We start from the raw sequence: 22,183 nt of genomic DNA on the forward strand, positions 1-22,183 counted from the left end.
GGCAGGATTGAACTTCGAGGGGACGTCGCCGAAGTTATTTTGACCAGAAACCCTAATGTACCTGCTGCCTGGAGCGGAATTGAACCAAATGTTGACCCTGGTGTTGGCTATAAAATTGGAGACGCCGTGTGTGTGAGCCAGAGCTGTTGCTATTCGCGGGAATGAATGACCATCTGCATGCAGCAGGACTTTTAGAGCACTTGACAGGCGCGGAACCAATCCCCAAGAAGATCTGGGAAGCAATTCAGACGCTGTTTGCAGCAATGAACGAGGTGCAGGAGTTGGTAGCTTCTCGATTCGGGCCAAAGACGAGAGTGGTGTTACGCGAGCATGCCACCAGCATTACAGTTCGTGTATGCAATTTTGATCCTGATAGCAGAGGGCAATGTGTGGTGGATGCTTATGGCCGCTCCGAATTTTAAGTCTGAACTGACAGCGGCTTGGGCGGATGTAACTCGTGCTATGAGGGGTATTTATGAATTGGCGGACATCTTGATTTTGCTAGATGGGGTTCTCTGCCTTGAGGTGTCGAATCTTGCCCGACAGCTGAAGTTTAATCCAGAGATAGTGGAATATCACCCTGCGATCACCCCTCTAACAGCCAGCCTGTGGTTCCGCATTATGAATCTGACGATCACGAGCTCCACAAGTAGTGCGAGAGGACCGAGTAATGAATAAAGAATGTGGCCGCGGCCGAGAAACAACTAGAGTCGAAAGGATATCGCTTGACACAAGAGAGAAGATGTGGCCGTTTCTGACTCCGAGACTCGAGAATGCGACGGAAAAGACGAGGGAGATTGCTCCACCCCTCATCAAACAAATATGGAGTATTTTTGAGGAGCAGCTAGATGTTGCAGAAGGTAGGGATATGACGGTGGGAAGATTTGTCACAGCATCTAATGAAGTGACCGTTGAAGGTTTCTGGATGGAGCATGCGAAGGGCGAGCGAAGGGAGAGCTGGAACCCACGCTGGGAAAAAAAGTATCATTTGTACAGGAGCTCTTGAATATGCTCATCAACCTCCTGCTGGCCTTATATCTGGTATACCCCAGGTACCTGTTCATTATGGGGCCAGCGTACATGTTTATAGGGGCGTGGGAACGCTCCGGATTGATGGGTAATTGACGCTGGTTATCTTGACGCATGGGAAACTGACGGGTTTTCATCGGTTGACGAAGTATGGAGAACCCCTGTCGGTAAGGAATGCTCAACCGAGTATGGAGACCCATTCGTACAAGTGTGCTGCCGGACTGAAGACATTGCTTGTGGAGTATCTGCTGATGCAGAATCGATACTTGACGGGGGAAAGAGTGACTTGTGTCTATGGGCCAGCAGGGAGGCATGCATTCCCGGATCCACTCGTGGTGTCGTATTGGCACTCGGTGGTGCACGTGAGCCTGATCAGCATTCTAGATGGGATGGCACTCAATTGGTACAGACAAGAAGACTTGTTGAGAGCGCACATGAGTGAGACGATGCTTTTTGGAAAATTCAAGGATCCGGAGCTAGCGGTGTGCAACTTCAGGGGACAACTGCAGTGCAGAATGGGAGGAAAACGTGAAGGTCCCATCGAGGTCTATCCCAAATTTTGGAATTTTAATCAAGTGGCGAGGGGCAAAAGGGAAATCTTAAGGATCCAGGCGTGGAAGAGGAGTTTCGAATTCATGAAAAAAGAATTGGAAACGATAGAAGAGCGGCATATCTCACCCGCTGCCGTCCCCGAGTTCGCGACGGTGAGAAGAATGACCCGGGAATGAACAGCCCCCTGGTAGTCCCTTCCCTACACGCGAGAGCCACGGTAGAAAGACAGCAAAGAGCATAGAGAATTCACTGATGGCTGGAATCCTTTGTTCATTGGATACTCGGTAGCGGTGTAATTCCACATGTGTGAAATCAAGATAAATTCCTGGACTACACAAGCGAAGAAGATGCGAGGCTCGATGCCCCCTAAGTTTGAGGTCCGAGACTTCTTGTGAACCTTTGAGGAGGCTGGACTTGAGACCAAGCTGACAATATATGACGATGGAAGGATGATCGTGGAGGCGGGTCTCATGGCTCTGAAGAACGATTTGAAGTTTGCCACCACAAGAAAGTACCGAGCGCCTTATGGGTTGGATGAGTTGGAGTTGAGGCAAGAGGGGAAAAGGCTGGATGCTTCAAGACCCCTGATTGTATCCCTCACCGAATATAGGAAGACGGATCCGACAAAACCCTCACCCTTGTCAGTGGGCACCCCTGGAGACAAGAGAAGCCTCCCTGTAGAAAACAGGTTCAAGGAGGTGCTAGAAAGAGAGCAAACAGAATCAGGAGAGGGGGAAATCATGGATGAAACCATCAGTGGAGTAGTAGAAGAGATGGAGGTGCGAAACACATCTGATCAGGGCGCAGTGGAAAGGGACTTTACCATGCAAGAATTACTGAAAGATTTGAGTGGGGACGACTGGACGAACACGGCAACCCCACCCCTGGGATCTCCCCGCAAAGATGTGGAGCTGCCTCTGATGAGTGAAACCTTCAACATGGGAATACTATTCTTGAGTGCTGAAGAAAGCAAGAAGAAAACTTTTGAGGGCAATGGATGTTCTTGGACACGCTAGATGAAAGCGTGGCAATATTTCTTGAGTGAATTCAACCAGAGAGAGTACTGAGCAAGGGTAAGCTGGAAGACTTCAAGGAAGAACTGTGGAGTACGGTGATGAAGTATGGGTAACCTGTACTGATAGGCACCGAACTAGACGAGAAAGCGAGAAAAGAGCTGCTTGAGAATAATAAAAGTCTAGGGGAACCGAAACAGAAGACTGAGGCCAACCCATGTAAAAACTGATGATATTGGAATTAAGATTGGGATGGACGATAAAAATAAAACTAGTAATATGATAAAAAATTATTAATATCCTTAAGGCTCGAGAAGGGGGAGGCAAGAGTCGGAGAAACAAGATCTGGATAAAGAGGTGGAGTCAGTGATGGTAGTGGCAACGCCCCGGAGTAAAGGAATAAGGTCTAGGAAAAGGAAACTGGAGACAGAAGAGGCGAGTCTTCGGCGGATGCGGTTTCAGAGGAGATTCTAGAAGAGACGGCTCCCATGATTCTGGCGCGATTGAAAACAGCGGCCTAAAAAGCAGCTCAGCACCTGAATGACGGAAAACTTCAAAACCCAAAAGGCAAACGTGAAAAGGGGTTTGACTAGTGGACTAACGTGGGAAGTGGACATCCACATGGAGTGGCTTTCGACGCAACACCAGGCCATTTGGAAGCAAGTGACAGGTGATCCTCTCGAGAGAAATGCGACGAGAAACACCGCTCAACCTTGGTGGATAGCTCTGGAGACCACGAAAGAACTGAAGAGTTGCCTGAAGAAACTTGATATTGGGGTGTTTCCCACAAGCGGCGGCATTGTGCTACCCAGCAGAAGGCCGAAGTAAATAAGCTAGAGTTGGGGAACCAGCTGGGGTGGTCTTGGGAGAACCTGCTGATAGAGTACTTTCAAGATGCGATGAGAGCACCCTCGTCGGCATTGCCATTGATGGCGAATACTTTTGTCAGAACGGCAGGATAATTGATGTTCACATGGAGTTTTGAGGGAGTGGCGTTAGAGGCGTTGACCTCGCACGACAAACTCAAACTGGGCGACAAAGGTGTGCTGGTGTACCAAATGCTGGTGCAAGATATTGCTCGAGACAACTCGGGATTGAGCCTAGCGAGGAGAAAAGATACCACTTGTTTCTTGAGGTGGATAATGTCAGTGATAACCAAGACTACTGTTCAATTGTGCCATCAAAAAGCGATGGGAAGTAAAACTATAGGAATGAAAGTCTCCATTGTTATCCTGAACGTATACCAGAGTACTGGAATCGAAAACGAAGAAAGTTCAAGGCAGTCTTTAGAGAGCCATGGGAAGCTTGATGAAATACGAAGGTTCTACACGAAAACATTCGAGAAGGGACATGACGTGCATTGTAACTTGGCCCGAGCAGAAGACTATTCGAAGCCCACAAAACGGGGAGAGTATCAATATGTTTCTGGAGTGATGGAAATAGCTTATAACACTTTCTTGGATTCGTAGGCCGGAAACGCCTACAAGAAATTTGAGGTAGCGGAACTGTTAAAACTCAGGACGAAGAAAATCATTGAGGATGAACCGACGGAAAGGGAAAGGCCTGGACTAGGTCTGTTACTTGAGAAGATGCCAGAGGGTGGAGCTAAAGATACAAAATGGAAAAGACATGTTGATTACGAATTTGGGGACTATTTTCAAGTTGCTGAGACCCTCTTGGTGCCCACATCCCCACTCGAGTTTGGTTGAAGACGTCACGGAGCGAGTGAGACTGTCACTAGCGAAGGATGAGGACTTGGGGAATCTGAACGTGGTGCACAAATTGATTCTACCTCATCGAAAAGAATCGGAGGAAACAACGAGCAATCTGGACAATTTAGTGAAGAAGATGGAACCGTGTAGTTGTCTGGACCTAGAGCGTGGAGGTGGAGAGCATTCTTTTGACGGCGATCCTGCGTCAGAATACAATCCTTTCAGAAGGAGGAACTAGCCACGTGGTTTGGTGACATCACGGAGAAAGAAAAAAGTGAGTGGCAGGCAGCGGCTGAACGCTATGCGAGCACCACTGTGAACATAGCGACGGCATTAAGATTCTTCTCGAGGGTGTACAGCTTGAAACCACTGGAGATGCTAGAATCCGAACACCAATTGGTGACGGCGTTGAGCGTGGAGTCATGGCCTGGAGTGTTACAAATGGCTCAGAAACACATCAGAGGATGGAAGATTGGTCTTGAGGCTGAGATGGGGTTTCCCCTGAGTGAAGCCTACAGTTTGCCAATGAATGCGAAATCTCTGGTGGGATCGGTAATGGCCAATCTGTGTGGAAGCCACTACCCGTTACACATGGCGATGATAGAGTCGTCCAGTCAGAGGGTAATAATTGACAAAACCTTCTCGATACCCAAATGCGTACGCCTAGCTCGAATGTGGCATCACTCATATAGACTGTTGAAGAAGATCCTGGGAGCTGTGCCAGAGGATCAAAGAGAGAACTTGAGTGAGATCTGGGGGAAGAACTCTTGACCTTAGAAGGTGAAAACATGAGTGATTTCGAGAGACAGAACACGATCGGGAAAGCGATGAGTAGTGCCCCAGCCATGGAAAAGATGACGTGACATATGAGAAATTTATGGAGTTTGAACCTCTGTTGGAAGCTTTGGGAGGACGCAACCTCCGGAGTATCAACCCGACACATGGGGAATGCCCATGCCACTGCCTGGCACAGACAGTGTGGTATCCGGAGCATTCAAACCTCTGCATGATATGGGACGTGGAAGAAATTTGGTCAGTCGAGTTACCCGACCATTACAGAAGGTCACCCTTTCTGTGGTGAGCTCGATGCCGGCGTTGCGTTGGATCGAGGAAAACGTGAAGAAATATCGAGAGTCGATGGCATGAACAGCTGAATCAATACATGCCATTGATTACAACTGGGACTTGGGTTGTTTGAGACTGCGTGCAAAGTATTCTCTATACCTATGGAGGTGAGGCACGTGTGGAGTCGCCTAAGGTTCTTCTCATGGTTTTGAACGACATTGACGTCCTGGTTGTACACGGTGACGAAGGATCACATGAAGAAGCATCAGAAAGTGTATCGACAATTCCTGGCCGAGATAGGGCTGGAAGCTTTCCAAATACCCTTGCTAACCCATCGCAATGCAAAAAATACGGGTTGGAAAAGAGTTGGTAGAGTGTCTCCAGATAACACCAAACGAGGGAATCGATATTGGAGGAGGACTTGGCGAAGAAAGTGAGCCTGAGTTTGCACAAGTCCTTTTGCTTGAATAGGGAATCTAAAGTGAAGGGTCTGGCGAATCAGGTGAAAAAGCTACCTGGGGAAAGGGATTGGATGCGGGCCTACGAACAGCTAAAGGCATGGGAAAAGATCGTAATCAGTTCCGATGAGGGAGAAGAACTGGCAAGCAGATTGCGATGTCGAGTGTGTCAGGACCCAGTACCTCGAAGACAAGGGGCAGGAACTGGAGAGGGTGTTCAGAGATTGGTTCTTGAGTCGTGAGCGGGAGAAAGAAAAAGGGACTTGAGTGTGAACTCAGATGAAATCTGAGGGCACGGAAAAATTTTAAAAAAAATTATGGTTACTAGTGCTATATAAATCAAAATGCTGCATGACAATTTTCTGAATGGGTAAATCAAAAGAAGTTTTAATCATTAGCTTACTAAGCGGAAATTCAGGTAGCAGATGTATGCAGATTTTGATTGTTGTTTACCGATGATATGACAATTTTGCTTGTTTGTGAAATTTGGGTTGTAGAAAAAGTTAAATCTGCTGCAAACTTCTGTAAATGACCATTGGCATTGTATCTTGAGACGCACTCAATATTCTGGGGGCTCACTGACGGACGACGACACGCGATGATGACATCAATCTTGAGTCCGGGGAGTATGTGCCAGTCGGTCAAATTTGGAAGTTTGACCTTGAGAAAACGTTTAGTCATGATTTTGGGGTGAAATACATTTTTTCAAAAATTCGATTTGAACTGAAAATACCAGAAAAAAAAAGATCAGAAGATTCGAACTACAGTCGCAGGAAAATAGTAAAAAAATAGCAGCGGGAAATTGCTATTCGCAATTTCCAATACAAAATTCGTACGAGAGTAGAGCTGTCGTATCCATGGCAGAAATCGGAAAGTGATCGCGAGTGGAGGAGAAGTAATTTAGAGTGGACCTTCGGTGGAAATAAGGACAGCTGAAGCTGCACAATGGTCCCAACCAAAAACTTGTTTTTTGAGTTAAAACTTACTTATTTCAAACTTCTCGATTTAAACTCAATCACCCAATCAAAATTAGAGTTGCTTCATAGTTTGTTTACTCGATTCTAGAGGTCGTGTCGGTATGTGAGTACCAAATATAGTTTTCTTGAGTGTGTTTTATATTGTTATTTTGAGTTAGGGAGATTTTTTACGTTTATCTATCTGAAATGGAACCAAGGTCCACTGTCTAATAAAAAATAACTATACACAGGGTTCCGACCCATGTGTTTTAAGACCTGAGTATGGGGGCGTTATTACTTTCTAGAGTGGGGTTATTTTGGCCTTTAAGCTGTAACAGGGTTTTATTCTCATGTCGCAAGTGAGCCGAATTGGCTCCGACCGCTTGAGGTAGAAAAACACAAGAGATAGTGTCCCTGACTCTTGAGCCAATGGTTATAAGGCCTATTTTTCTTTTAACTCAAATGTGACTTAAGTAGGCGACTGTTACACATCTACTCCTGCCATCAATAACGTGATTAAAGAGAGTTTTGTCTGAATTCTACAGACAACTTTCGCAACAATTTAAACTCTTGCTTAGACTAGTTTTCTGTCACTAGTATCCTTTCAACAGAAAAAGAAATTCAATTTTTAAAAAATTAATCTAAATAATGTTTTTGCGAAAAGTTTGCTGATGAGTTTTGCAAAAATTTTAAGCAAACATAGATGAAGTGTTGTTGTCTTATATTCTACAATGTCTTAATGACAATTTACAAAACTCAAAACGTTAGTTAGCTTTTCCCAATGTTTTATATTTTCCAGTTTTCAATTTTCTTTTCAAAAACCTTTTTCTTGAGTCATGTCAGTCATCTTAACGTGCTTGCAATAACTTTGAAAATTCTGAAGATAATTTCGACAACAAGAACAACATGAGTGGAGTGATTATCCTTGATATGAACATTCAAATATTCGCAATAGCATGTATAAAAATTACACTTCGAAAACTTTAAAACATCACAGAGCTGACGATGTCTTGACGCTTGTGAACGAGTATACTCTCAGCCACATTAATGACTGGCTACTCTTGCGTTTCTATTATGAATGAATAAAATTATTATCTAGCTATATTTCTTCAAAAAACTCAAACCATTTAGATATCAACCAATCAATATTGAGCGTCCCTTGAAAAACTCGATAAATTTACAGAGTGAAATTTTCATAAATATAAATTTTACCAAATCAATCCAGTTTATCAGAAAGCCAACGTGTAAGTAATTTCAAAACCAATCAATCAAATTGTTTTGCTCAACAGATTACGATATTCCTTGTTTTCAGTTTTTATAGGATTTTCCATTGTTGGTTAACTTAAATTTTAGCACTCAATCTGACTCTAAATTTGTACTTGAAAATTTTGTTCATAAATCTAGCAAAATTTTTTTTTATCAAGTATCCTCTATATAGTTCTATTGAATTACAAGTATTCCTGTGCAGCAAAAACCATTCAGATCATCTTTAACGTCATGACTCTATCTTCTTATACTTTTTTGAAAAAAATTATCCTTAAATTCTGATAATTGACTAATTGAAACCATTGAAACATTCGAAACAGTTGAATAAAAAAAACTATGAATACAAAGACAAAAATTTCTGTTTTGAAACGTATTTTTGAGGTTTATATCAAATTTCTAAGTATTTTTTATTCAGAATTAAAACTAATTGATTTGTGTTTCCGTCATGGGATCTGATTTGTTTTTAGAAAAACCAGCTCCCAGATCAAATATTGAAGTCATGGAAATTTTTTGAAAAGAACCGATGAAATACAGAAACTGGAACATAAACGATACAAATCAAATTAACTTCCAAAATACACTAAAAAGTTCAACCGAAATTTAGATGAAACAGCAGCTGAACAAATTCATCTAACTTTGTTAAGCAAATACTGAAAAACCAACTGAAATTTTTTTATGTTTTAGCTCACACTCGATTAGATTGTCTTTTTTGTCAGAAATTTTTCAAATATCCAAGAATCTAACTCTAAATGTACTATTCACTGACAAACAAAAGTTTTGAACCTATAGTTTTTCAAATACTCAATGTACAAATCATCGCACAACACAACGTCTACTGAGTTTTGAAATCAATAACAAACACAAAATCTCCCAATACTTGTGAGATTTCTTCAAAATCATTCAGAGTTTTGTTGACGTAGGCAAACTGCTTCAAAATTGTATTCTCTTTTGCTACGAAGAGTGGATTTTGAACGCATATTGGCTTTTCACAATGTACTTCTTGATTGAGGCACACACCACCCTCCTCATGTCGTTTTGTGCTATATCAAATTTTTTATTACAGATGTCGAGCTCTTGATTCAAAGTTGATTTTTCTCCAATGTTGACTTTTGTAGGTCTGAGTCCAAGGTTTTCAGTGTCGTAAAGAACAGTATTTCTTATTGCCGAGATGATTTCTCCTTCTTTTTACCAAGGTAGACTTCTGTCGCTTTTCGGGCTGTCCCAGATCATTTTCCTTGATTATTTGGAAGCAGGAAGCAGAATATACTACTAAGCAGGTTTTTTGCTTGACAGAAGGCTTCATTACATTTTCAAAAGACAATTTTCACTACGAGTTTTCATTACGAGGCCAAATTTTACATGTGATAGGTGCACGATTTGGTGTGAGGTCACTGGAGTGTAAGTCTTTAAACATCTTTTTGCATGCTTTTGAAGTGATTAGCAAAATATTTAGATGAGGAGAAACGAGAGAAGATATTTCGAGATTAGATGAAATTGGAAAAAAAAACTGTATGAGTCATCATGGTTTCTAGATATCGAATCAGTACCAAATACGGAACGTTTTGTATAGAGTTTGCATATGTGGAAAACACGTAGGCCTTACTTTTCATAAATGAGTCCAAAGTTATCTGCAAAACGATGGCTGCTGCTATGTGTCAAGCTCTCCCCAAACCTTATTCAGATTATAAATTAAAACCCAAGCTAATTATTTGTATATCAACTAATTTTTATGTTCTCTTGAGAACTGTTAGTTCCAATTGGATCTTATATGTGAAATGGGTAGGTAAAACTCTTCATGTATGAATCCAAATTTATCGGCAAAATTTTAATCAGATTAATATAAAAATCACTATTTATTTGTTTCGAAGAAGTTTTACGAAAAGGACCAAAAAACCCAAGCTAATTGTTCGTCTATTAACAAATTTTTAGGTTTTCTGGAGACTTTTAGGTTCCAATTGGGTTTGAGAGGAACATTTCCTAACTAAAAACTGCAGTGATTCGATAAGTATTTTTGACTGTCTTCTGAATTTGTTCAAACACAGATTCTACTCAAGTATTGCTGCATCACACGAAGAATGATTCAAATAGCCTAGACGAGCAATTGAACAGATTGTACGAAGAAAGAGAGCCTTTTCTCGTACAATCAGATTGTACGAAGAAAGAGAAAGGGTTTCTTTTCAACATATCAGCTTCTTATTGAAACAATTTTGGACAAAATAGACTCAAAAACAAATTCCTGCAAGAATGTTGTAACTTTTGGGTGGTCGTATTCTAATCCAAAACAGAGTTGACTCCAAAAAATCTTCTTCACTAAAACTTGCAGAAAAACAATTTCTGACTCAGATAAAAATAAATTCTAGTTAGCTTTCATTTTTGATGCAAATTTTCGAACCAGAAACTTTCTTTTGAAATATTCAAAGCCAGTTAAAACCTCGGAGTTTCAATTTTTTCTATAATAGTTTTCAAAACTTTTCCTAAATTCTTTGAAAAACCAAAATATTGAATGCATAAGCTATTCTTTTTTGCTTGGAAAACGCGCTACTCTGTAAAACTGTTCAAGTAAAATAAAATCATAAAAATATTTAAAAAAAGCTAAGCAATACAGTTCTCATAATTGAGTTTTTGAGAAAAGAAAGTACTATCTTACCGAATACCACACAACTTATAGTTGTCCAATCAATAGGTTAGAGAATCTATTTAATCAAAACTTAACACAGCTGAGTTTCAATACTGTGATTAAAGAGTTTTGTATCAATTCTACAGACAACTTTCAAGACAGTTTGAACTCTATTGCGTAGATTAGTTTTCCGTCACTAGAATCCTATGAAAAGAAAAAGAAAGCCAAATTTAAAAATATTAATTTGAAGTATGTTCTTGCGAAAAATTTGCTGATGAGTTTTGCGAAAACTGTACACAAACTTAGATGAAGAGTTGCTGTCTTATATTCTACAAAATTTTAATGGCAATTTACCAAACTCAAAACGTTAATTATTTTTTTCCAATGTTTTGTATGCTCTAGTTTTCCAAATGACAAGTCATGGAAACCAATAGAAGACCATCACGAGCTGCCAGCTGAACATGAGACGAAAGAAATTGTGAAGAGAAATCCAGAGATGCCACTGGAAATGGTGTTCAAGTCAAAGATAGTGAGGGAAACACTAAAAGCAAAACGCTACGACCTCGATGAAGTGGAGACAAGAAGTGTGACGATAGGAGAGGATCTGAAGAGACTACTCGAGAAACTAGCAGACGATAAACCGGTAGTCTGGAACAATGATAAACACAAACCGGAAGTCACCATATTAAAATGAGTAGAAGCGGCTCATGGCGAGGACTCAACGATAGACAAGCAACCTGACGACAAAGAACTTATGCGAACATTAGTCGAGAAATTCCCAGAGGACATACTAAGACGGACTACGTTTCGGAAGAAGAAAGTGACATAGAAGGAGGAAGCTGAACACCTGATCAAGAGTCCGAGGAGTGGTCTAAATCAGAAGGAGACAGTAAGGAAGAGAATTTGTCCGGGGAGTTGGAAGAATGGGATGATCACTCAGAGAAGAGTGGTGACAACCAAGACAGTCTTTGAATGATATTATCAGAAGAGAAAACGAGGCACCACGACAGAGAACTACAATTTGATCCTTCCTCAGGGACGTACAACCTAGAGCAAGAGGATGCGTACGGAGGAGAAGAGCTTGAGAAAATAGCGGTGTCAAGGAAACCATTCAGGGAGCTATCGTGCAATTCAATTGTCAGGACGAACCTGGAACCGGACGATGACAGGTGATCTTGAGAAGGATAGTTTGCGTTAAGCTAAAATACAAAATCCACAATCTCAGAGAACTGAATGGTCAAATGATGGCATTGAAGGAACACGTCAAATCGAGATACAGACTGTCGGATCTGATACGAGCCCAGAAGAATGACAAGATGACGAGTAACCTCTCTAAATGGATCCGGATGGGAGTAAAGAAGAAAGGAGACCTGAAAGAGGACATTTATAAGATCTTTAGCTAGTTCTACAAAGAGAGAAGGGACTTACTCTATCACACAGCTGATGGTGTAGTAGCCTGTAGGAGGAAAGATGAAGAGAAGATGTTACACAGGCATGATCTCATAAAACTGCCATAGCTAAGCCAGACGGAAGTGTTGTTCAGACCGCCCGATCAGATGGGACATCAGGGGATAGACAAGGTACAACAAATAGTATTACACATGTTTTGTTGGCCAGGGTAGAGAAAGGCTTGCGAATTGTGGATGAACGCATGCTTGTCGCGTTTACAAGCAAAAGACCCTAGAAAAAAATGAAATTCACACTTTAGTTCGTGCGAAGCTCGGAGTTTAACGAGGTCGTGCAGATAGTCCATCAGAATAGCTGTATGACCGACTCGGGTTACAATCAGATACTGGTAACCATAGATCACTTTACGAAACTGGCAGAAGCAGTACCATGTCAGACGGCCTAAGCGGAAGAGACTTATGATAATTTGATAACGCACTGGATATCAAGATACGGTTGGCCGATGACAATCCAATCGGACAAAGTGAAAGCCTTCGTAGGGGACCTGACAAAAGAGCTGACGAGGAGATCCCACATTGCTCAAGCGCATTCAACAACCTACCATCCTCAAACGAACGGATTAGTGGAGAGGCAGAACTGAACTTTGGTGAACATGCTCAGGATATACTGCTCAAGATACATGACAAATTGGGATAAATATCTGCCGCAAGTGGTAGGGGCGTATAACATCACGCAACATTCAACAACATGGATCAGTCCTTTTATGGTGTTAACTGGCAGGGAATGAGCGATGCCGCTGACATTCTGTTCTCCAGAATACAAAGGGAAAAAGATGTCGCCTCAGGCGTATGTGAAGGAAGCGGTCAGGAGACAACAAGAATTAAACGAACTTAGTAGAATAAACACGGCGTAGGCACAGATCAGACAGCGGAAGAAATACGATAAAAAAAACTTCAAGCAAAACCGTATGCTGTGGGACAATACGTCTAGGTATTGCAGAATATCATACCTCCAAAAGGGACTAAAAAGTCGCTAAAGAAATGGAGAGGACCATTTCTGATAACAGAGGTACACCAGCAGGGCCGGCTTTATCGCTTGTGTACAGGGCGTGCGGCGCACTACGAAAATCTGAAACCTAACGTCCCATCTCCGGAAGACTGGTGTGTACCACAGAACATAGAAGGACTCGAGTATCTACTGGTAGGGCCAGCATGTGAGGTGAACGAGAAAGGCACGAGATAAAAGAATACATGAGCATGCAACGAGTACATGAGCATGGATGATAACGAGAAGATAGAGATGGATTCGGACAAAGGATCTTTCACGGAGGAAGGCTGGAATAATCCAGAGCACAACAAGGTACCAAAGTCGACAGAATCAGACCTGCCGATGACCACAGGGACGAGGAAAGGCGATCGCAAACGGAAAAGCACGAGGTACAACAGGTATATTTTTCCGGGAAGTGGTGGTAGGACTTACCCGCACCGAAAAATTGACGATAAAGAAGCTCAGGGAGGTAAGAGAGACTAACAGGTTGGAACTGGATCAGGAGGAAGCTGGGCCTGCCATATGAAGAAATTTCAAGACAAAATGCAAGATACCGAATGAATATTCAGAGAACATCCTGATCACAGACAGCGACTTCATTTTGTCAGATAGGACTAGTGCGATCTGCATAACAGCGGACATGATCTTCAACACGAGACTGGAAGAAGATTCAAAAGAGAATATCAGTCCTCTGGGGTTGTGAAAGGATTCATGGAAATGTAAATTGTAGATTAAATTGATTTTCAAAGATCAGACTCCATTTAGAGCAGAGCGCACTCACCCAAAGAAAACTTACTGTGTAGAGTGTGTGTTATCATATTAAAACGAATCGTAAAAAGATGGTTTCAATCGTAAAAAGATGGTTTTCAAAAATTCTATTTTTCAGCAGAGTCATAGAAGCTGGTCGATTATTTCCGTTTAGTTGCCAAATGTTACAAATTGTGAATTGACTCGACATAAAATATTTTCATTTTGACCACGAATGTTTTTGTATTTTCACAAAAAAATTGACTAACCAAAAAAAAGCTGAGTCTACGTGTGCTTTCATGGCTCACTCTGACCAAAAATATTGGATAAAAATGAGCATTACGCGGCCAAATTCTGTTTTTTTTACGAATTGAAGCGGACTCCGCAACAAGTGCGCTCTCTTTGTTCTTTTTTTGTTCTTTTGGTTTTTTGATTGCTCCGAAAAAGTTTTAAGATGTTAAACAATATTTGCGCCTAAACAGTGCACATTTTGATCTCGTAAACGACAAAACTCTCAAAAAAATCCTTTCCCTCAAACACACATATTATGTGAAGTACAAATGATAGTTTTATTTCCCGCTCCTAGTTAACCTTATAGAGGACCAATAGAGGAAACCAATAGAGGACCATCCCGAGCTGCCAGCTGAACATGAGACGAAAGAAATTCTGAAGAGAAATCCAGAGCTGTCACTGGAAATGGTGCTCAAGTCGAAGATAGTGAGGGAAACACTAAAAGCAAAACGCTATGACCTCGATGAAGTGGAGACAAGAATTGTGACGATAGGAGAGGATCTGAAGAGACTACTCGAGAAACTAGCAGACGATAAACCTGTTGTCCGGAACAATGATCTAGACAAACCGGAAGTCACCATATTAAAATGAGTGAAAGCGGCTCATGGCGAGGACTCAACGATAGCCAAGCAACCTGACTACAAAGAAGTTATGCGAACATTGGTCTAGAAAATCCCAGAGGGCATACTAAGACGCACTACGTTTTGGAAGAAGAAAGTGACATTGACGGAGGAAGCTGAACACCTAGGACCAGATCAAGAGTCGGGGGAGTGGTCTAAATCAGAAAAAGACAGTGAGGAAGAGAATTTGTCCGGGGAGTCGGAAGATTGGGATGATGACTCGGAGAAGAGTGGTGACAACCAAGACAGTCTTTGCATGATATTATCAGAAGAGAAAACGAGGCACCACGACAGAGAACCACAAACTGATCCTTCCTCAGGGACGTACAACCTAGAGCAACAGGATGCGTACGGACGAGAATAGCTTGAGAAAATAGCGGTGTCAAGGAAACCATTCAGGGAGCTATCGTACAATTCAATTGTCAGGACGAACCTGGAGTCGGACGATGACAGGGTGGTCTTGAGAAGGATAGTTTGCGTAAAGCTAAAAGACGAAATCCACAGTCTAAGAGAACTGAATGGTCAAACGATGGCTTTGAAGGAACACGTCAAAGCGAGATACAGACTGTCGGATCTGATACGAGCCCAGAAGAATGACAAGATGACGAGTAACCTCTCTAAATGGATCCGGACGGGAATAAAGAAGAAAGAAGACCTGAAAGAGGATATTTACAACATCTTTAGCTAGTTCTACAAAGAGAGAAGGGACTTACTATTTCACACAGCTGATGGAGTAGTAGCCTGTAGGAGGAAAGGTGAAGAGAAGATGTTACACAGGCATAATCTCATCATACTGCCACAGCTAAGCCAGACGGAAGTGTTGATCAGACTGCCCGATCAGGTGGGACATCAGAGGATAGACAAGGTACAACAAATATTTATACACAGGTTTGGTTGGCCAGGGTAAGAAAGGCTTGCGAAAGGTGGATGAACGCAGGCTTGTCGTGTTTACGAGTAAAAGGCCCTAGAAAAAGGAAATTCACACTTAAGTATGTGGAAATCTCGGAGTTTAACGAGGTCGTGCACATAGACCATCAGAAGATCTGCATGACCGACTCGGGTTACAATCAGATACTGGTAATCATAGATCACTTTACGAAACTGGCAGAAGCGGTACCATGTCAGAGGGCCTAAGCGGAAGAGACTTGTGATTGTTTGATAAAGTACTGGATATCAAGATATGGTTGGCCGAGGACAATCCAATCGGACAATGGGAAAGCCTTCGTAGGGGACCTGACAAAAGAACTGATGAGGAGATCCCACATTGCTCAAGAGCATTCAACAACCTTCCATCCTCAAACGAACGGATTAAGCGGATTAAGGGAGAGGCAGGTGAACACTGGGTATACTGCTCGAGATACATGACAAATTGGGATAAACATCTGCCGCAAGTGGTAGGGGCATATAACAGCGCGCAAAAATCAACAACATGGACCAGTCCTTTTATGATGTTGACTGGCAGGGAGAGAGCGATGCCCCTGACATTCTTCTATCCGGAATACAAAGGGAAAAAGATGTCGCATCAGGCGTATGTGAAGGAAGCGGTCAGGAGACAACAAGAATTAAACGAGCTTTGTAGAATAAACAAGGCGTAGTTACAGATCAGACAGCGGAAGAAGAATGACAAAAAACTTCGAGCAAAACCGTATGCTATGGGAAAATACGTCTAGGTAATGCAGAATATCATACCTCCAAAAGGGACTAAAAAGTCGCTAAAGAAATGGAGAGGACCGTTTCTGATAACGGAGGTACACCAGCAGGGCCGGTATTATCGCTTGAGTACAGGGCGTGCGGCGCACTACGAAAATTTGAAACCTCACGCCCCATCTCCGGAAGACTGGTGTGTATCACAGAACAAAGAAGGACTCAACTATAGTTTTTCAAATACTCAACATACAAGTCATCACAAAACATAACGTCTACTGAGTTTTGAAATCAATGACAAACACAAAATCTCCCAACACTTGTGAGATTTCTTCAAAATCATCCAGAGTTTTGTTGACGTAGGCAAACTGCTTCAAAAATGTATTCTCTTTTGCTATGAAGAGTGGATTTTGAACGCATATTGGCTTGTTCACAATGTACTTCTTGATTGAGGCACACACCACCCTCCTCATGTCGTTTTTTGCTATATCAAATTTTTTTTACAGATGTCGAGCTCTTGATTCAAAGTTAATTTTTCTCCAGTGTTGACTTTTGTAGGTCTGAGTCCAAGGTTTTCAGTATCATAAAGAACAGTATTTCTTAATCCCGAGATGATTTCTCCTTCTTTTTACCAAGGTAGACTTCTTTCGCTTTTCGGGCTGTCCCAGATCATTTTCCTTGATTATTTGGAAGCAGGAAGCAGAATGTACTACTAAGCAGGATGTTTGCTTGACAGAAGGCTTCATTACAGTTTCAAAAGACAGTTTTCATTACGAGGCCAAACTTTATATGTGATAGGTGCACTATTTGGTGTGAGGTCACTGGAGTGTAAATCTTTAAACATGTTATTGGATGCTTTTGAAATGATTAGCAAAATATTTAGATGTGGAGAAACGAGAGAAGGTATTTCGAGATTAGATGAAATTGGAAAAAAAACTGTATGAGTCATCATGGTTTTGAGATATCGAATTAGTACCAGATATGGAACATTTGTATGGAGTTTGCTTATATGGAAAATGCGTAGGCCTTACTTTTCATATATGAGTCCAAAAATATTTGCAAAAGGATGGCTGCTGCTATGTGTCAAGCTCTCCCCAAACCTTATTCAGATTATAAAAAAAACCCAAGCAAATTATTCGTCCAATAACAAATTTTTACGTTCTCTCCAGAACTGTTATTTCCAATTGGATCTTATATGGAAAATGGGTAGGCATAACTCTTCATATATGAATCCAATTTTATCGGCAAAAAGATGGCTGCTGCTATGTGTTGAGTTCTCCACATTTCTTAATCAGATTAAAATAAAAATCACTATTCATTTGTTTCGAAGAAGTTTTACGAAACACACCAAAAACCCAAGCTAATAGCTCGTCTATTAACAAATTTTTAGGTTTTCTGGAGACTTTTAGGCTCCAACTGGGTTTGAGAGGAACATTTCATAACTAAAAACTGCAGTGATTATATAAGTATATTTGTCTTCTTAATTCGTTCAAAAACAGATTCTACTCAAGTATTGCTGCTTCACACGAAGAATGATTCAAATAGCCTAGACGAGCAGTTGAACAGATCGTACGAAGAAAGAGAGCCGATAAATGCCTTGTTTTGCAAAGAAAAACTTTAAAAGACATTATGTAATTTCTATTCAAAATGCTTTAAAGGTATATATACTTTTTCGTTTGAGTAAGTTGTCAGCTATAATTTCTACCCAAATTTCAAACAATTTTTGATTTTTCAACTTCCTAAACTTCAATCTAACTGTTCCAAACACTTCAAATAAACTCTTTCATGGTTTCTTTTCAACATATCTTCTTCTTATTGAAACAATTTTGGACAAAATGTACGCAAAAAAAATTTCCAGCAAGAATGTTGTATCTTTTGGGTGGTCGATTTCTAATTCAAAAAAGAGTTGACTCCACAAAATCTTCTTTTCTGAAGCTTGCAGAAAAACAATTTCTGACTCAGATAAAATTAAATTCTAGTTAGCTTTCATTTTTGAAGCAAATTTTCGAACCAGAAACTTTCCTTTGAAATATTCAAAGCCAGTTAAAACCTCGGAGTTTCAATTTTTTCTATAATAGTTTTCAAAAATTTTCCTAAATTCTTTGAAAAACCAAAATATTGAATGCATAAGCTTTTCTTTTTTGCTTGGAAAACGCGCTACTCTGTAAAAAAGTTCAAGTATAATAAAATCATAAAAATATAATCAAAAACTTAACACAGCTGAGTTTCCAGAAGTCAGCTACTCTTGCCATCAATACTGTGATTAAAGAGTTGTGTATCAATTCTACAGACAATTTTCAAGACAATTTGAACTCTATTGCTTAGATTAGTTTTCCGTCACTAGAAACCTTTGAATAGAAAAAAAAGCTTATTTTAAAAATATTAATTTGAAATATGTTTTTCCGAAAAACTTGCTGATGAGTTTTGCGAAAATCGTACACAAACTTAGATGAACAGTTGCTGTCTTATATTCTACAAAACTTTAATGGCAATTTACGAAACTCAAAACGTTAATTATTTTTTTCCAATGTTTTTTTATGCTCTAGTTTTCCAAATGACAAGTCAAGGAAACCAATAGAGGACCATCCCGAGCTGCCAGCTGAACATGAGACGAAAGAAATTCTGAAGAGAAATCCAGAGATGCCACTGGAAATGGTGCTCAAGTCGAAGATAGTGAGGGAAACACTAAAAGCAAAACGCTATGACCTCGATGAAGTGGAGACAAGAATTGTGACGATAGGAGAGGATCTGAAGAGACTACTCGAGAAACTAGAAGACGATAAACCTGTTGTCCAGAACAATGATCTAGACAAACCGGAAGTCACCATATTAAAATGAGTGAAAGCGGCTCATGGCGAGGACTCAATGATAGCCAAGCAACCTGACGACAAAGAAGTTATGCGGACATTGGTCTAGAAAATCCCAGAGGGCATACTAAGACGCACTACGTTTTGGAAGAAGAAAGTGACATTGACGGAGGAAGCTGAACACCTAAAACCAGATCAAGAGTAGGGGGAGTGTTCTAAATCAGAAAAAGACAGTGAGGAAGAGAATTTGTCCGGGGAGTCGGAAGAATGGGATGATGACTCAGAGAAGAGTGGTGACAACCAAGACAGTCTTTGCATGATATTATCAGAAGAGAAAACGAGGCACCACGACAGAGAACTACAAACTGATCCTTCCTCGACAACCTAGAGCAACAGGATGCGTACGGACGAGAATAGCTTGAGAAAATAGCGGTGTCAAGGAAACCATTCAGGGAGCTATCGTGCAATTCAATTGTCAGGACGAACCTGGAGTCGGACGATGACAGGGTGGTCTTGAGAAGGATAGTTTGCGTAAAGCTAAACGACGAAATCCACAGTCTCAGAGAACTGAATGGTCAAATGATGGCTTTGAAGGAACACGTCAAAGCGAGATACAGACTGTCGGATCTGATACGAGCCCAGAAGAATGACAAGATGACGAGTAACCTCTCTAAATGGATCCGGACGGGAGTAAAGAAGAAAGGAGACCTGAAAGAGGACATTTACAAGATCTTTAGCTAGTTCTACAAAGAGAGAAGGGACTTACTCTATCACACAGCTGATGGAGTAGTAGCCTGTAGGAGGAAGGTTGAAGAGAAGATGTTACACAGGCATAAGCTCATCATACTGCCACAGCTAAGCCAGACGGAAGTGTTGTTCAGACCGCCCAATCAGGTGGGACATCAGGGGATAGACAAGGTACAACAAATAGTTATACACAGGTTTGGTTGGTCAGGGTAAGAAATACTTGCGAAAGGTGGATGAACGCATGCTTGTCGTGTTTACAAATAAAAGGCCCTGAAAAAATGAAAATCACATTTAAGTCTGTGGAAAGCTCGGAGTTTAACGAGGTCGTGCAGATAGACCATCAAAAGATCTGCATGACCGACTCGGGTTACAATCAGATACTGGTAATCATAGAACACTTTACGAAACTGGCAGAAGTGGTACCATGTCAGACGGCCTCAGCTGAAGAGACTTGTGATCATTTGATAGCGCACTGTATATCACGATATTGTTGGCCGATGACAACTCAATCGGACAATGGGAAAGCCTTCGTGGGGAACCTGACATAAAAACTGATGAGGAGATCTCACATTGCTCAAGTGTATTCAACAACCTACCATCCTCAAACGAACGGATTATTGGAGAGGCAGAACAGAACACTGGTGAACATGCTCAGGGTATACTGCTCGAGATACATAACAAATTGGGATAAACATCTGCCGCAAACGGTAGGGGCATATAACAGCACGCAAAAATCAACAACATGGATCAGTCCTTTTATGATGTTAACTGGCAGGGAGATAGCGAAGCCCTTCATCATCTTCTATCCGGAATACAAAGGAAAAAAGACGTCGCCTCATGCGTCTGTGAAGGAAGCCGCCAGAAGACAACAAGAATTAAACGAGCTCTCTAGAATAAACACGGCGCAGGCACAGATCAGACAGCGGAAGAAGTACGATGAAAAAATACCGTATGCTGTTGAACAATACGTCTAGGTGTTTCCAGAATATATTACCTCCAAAAGGGACTAAAAAGTCACTTAAAATGGAGAGGACCGTTTCTGATAACGGAGGTACACCAGCAGGGCCGGTTTTATCGCTTGAGTACAAAGAGTGCGGCGCACTACGAAAATCTGAAACCTCACGTCACATCTCCGGAAGACTGGTTTGTACCACAGAACATAGAAGGACTCGAGTATCTACTGGTAGAGCCAGCATGTGAGGTGAACGAGAAAGGCACACGATAAAAGAATGACGGCAACGAGGACATGAGCATGGATGATAACGAGAAGATAGAGGTGGATTCCGGCGAAGGATCTTTCGCGGAGGAAGATTGGAATGATCCAGAGCAGAACGAGGTACCAAAGAGGACAAAACCAGACCTGCCAATGACCACATGGACGAGGAAAGGCGATCGCAATCGGACAAGCATGAGGTACAACAAGTATGGTGACGACTTCTTGATTGACAAGAAACAACCCGATGAGATAGGCGATGAGTTGGTGAACGTGGTCGAGCTGGTAGCTGATGAAGAGTGGCAGATCATCAACGACAGCGAGTATTCCTTGCAAGACGACTAATCCGTACGAGAACGATAAGCAGACCTGGAAGAAAGCGAGATAGAAAGAAGGGAAAATACAAACCTGAGGGTACTGGAATAGATACAAAACCTTGATGCTTACGAAAGGTAGGCGCAAAACATCCAGCAAGTCGACGTATCAGCAATGAAACATGTGAAGACAGGAAATCCACTTTTTGGTTGGACAGCCACTGACCGGCCACTAGAAATACCACCGGATAACGTGTACCCAGCACCATCGACGGAGACGTTGATAAATATTTTTCCGGGGAGTGGGAGTAGGACTTACCCACACCAAAAATTTGATGATAAAGAAGCTCAGATGATAAATAAGAGAGACTAACGGGTTGGAACTGGATCAGCAGGAAGCTGAGCCTACCATAGGACGAAATTTCAAAACAAAATTCGAAATACCGAATGAATATTCAGTTAACATCCTGATCAGAGACAGCGACTTCATATTGTCAGATAAAACTAGTGCGATCTGCATGACAGCGGATATGAGCTTCAACAAGAGACTGGAAGAAGATTCAAAAGAAAATATCACTACGTGGAGTTTCTATTCAGTCAGACGGCGGGGATGGGAGGAATGGCTGCGCTTTCCCCATCAATTTCACAAGTTCCTTGTAAATATCTGTGTTTTTTGGT

This window comes from Symsagittifera roscoffensis, chromosome 1 (genome assembly GCF_963678635.1).
Source record: "Symsagittifera roscoffensis chromosome 1, txSymRosc1.1, whole genome shotgun sequence".
Lineage (NCBI taxonomy): Eukaryota > Metazoa > Xenacoelomorpha > Acoela > Convolutidae > Symsagittifera > Symsagittifera roscoffensis.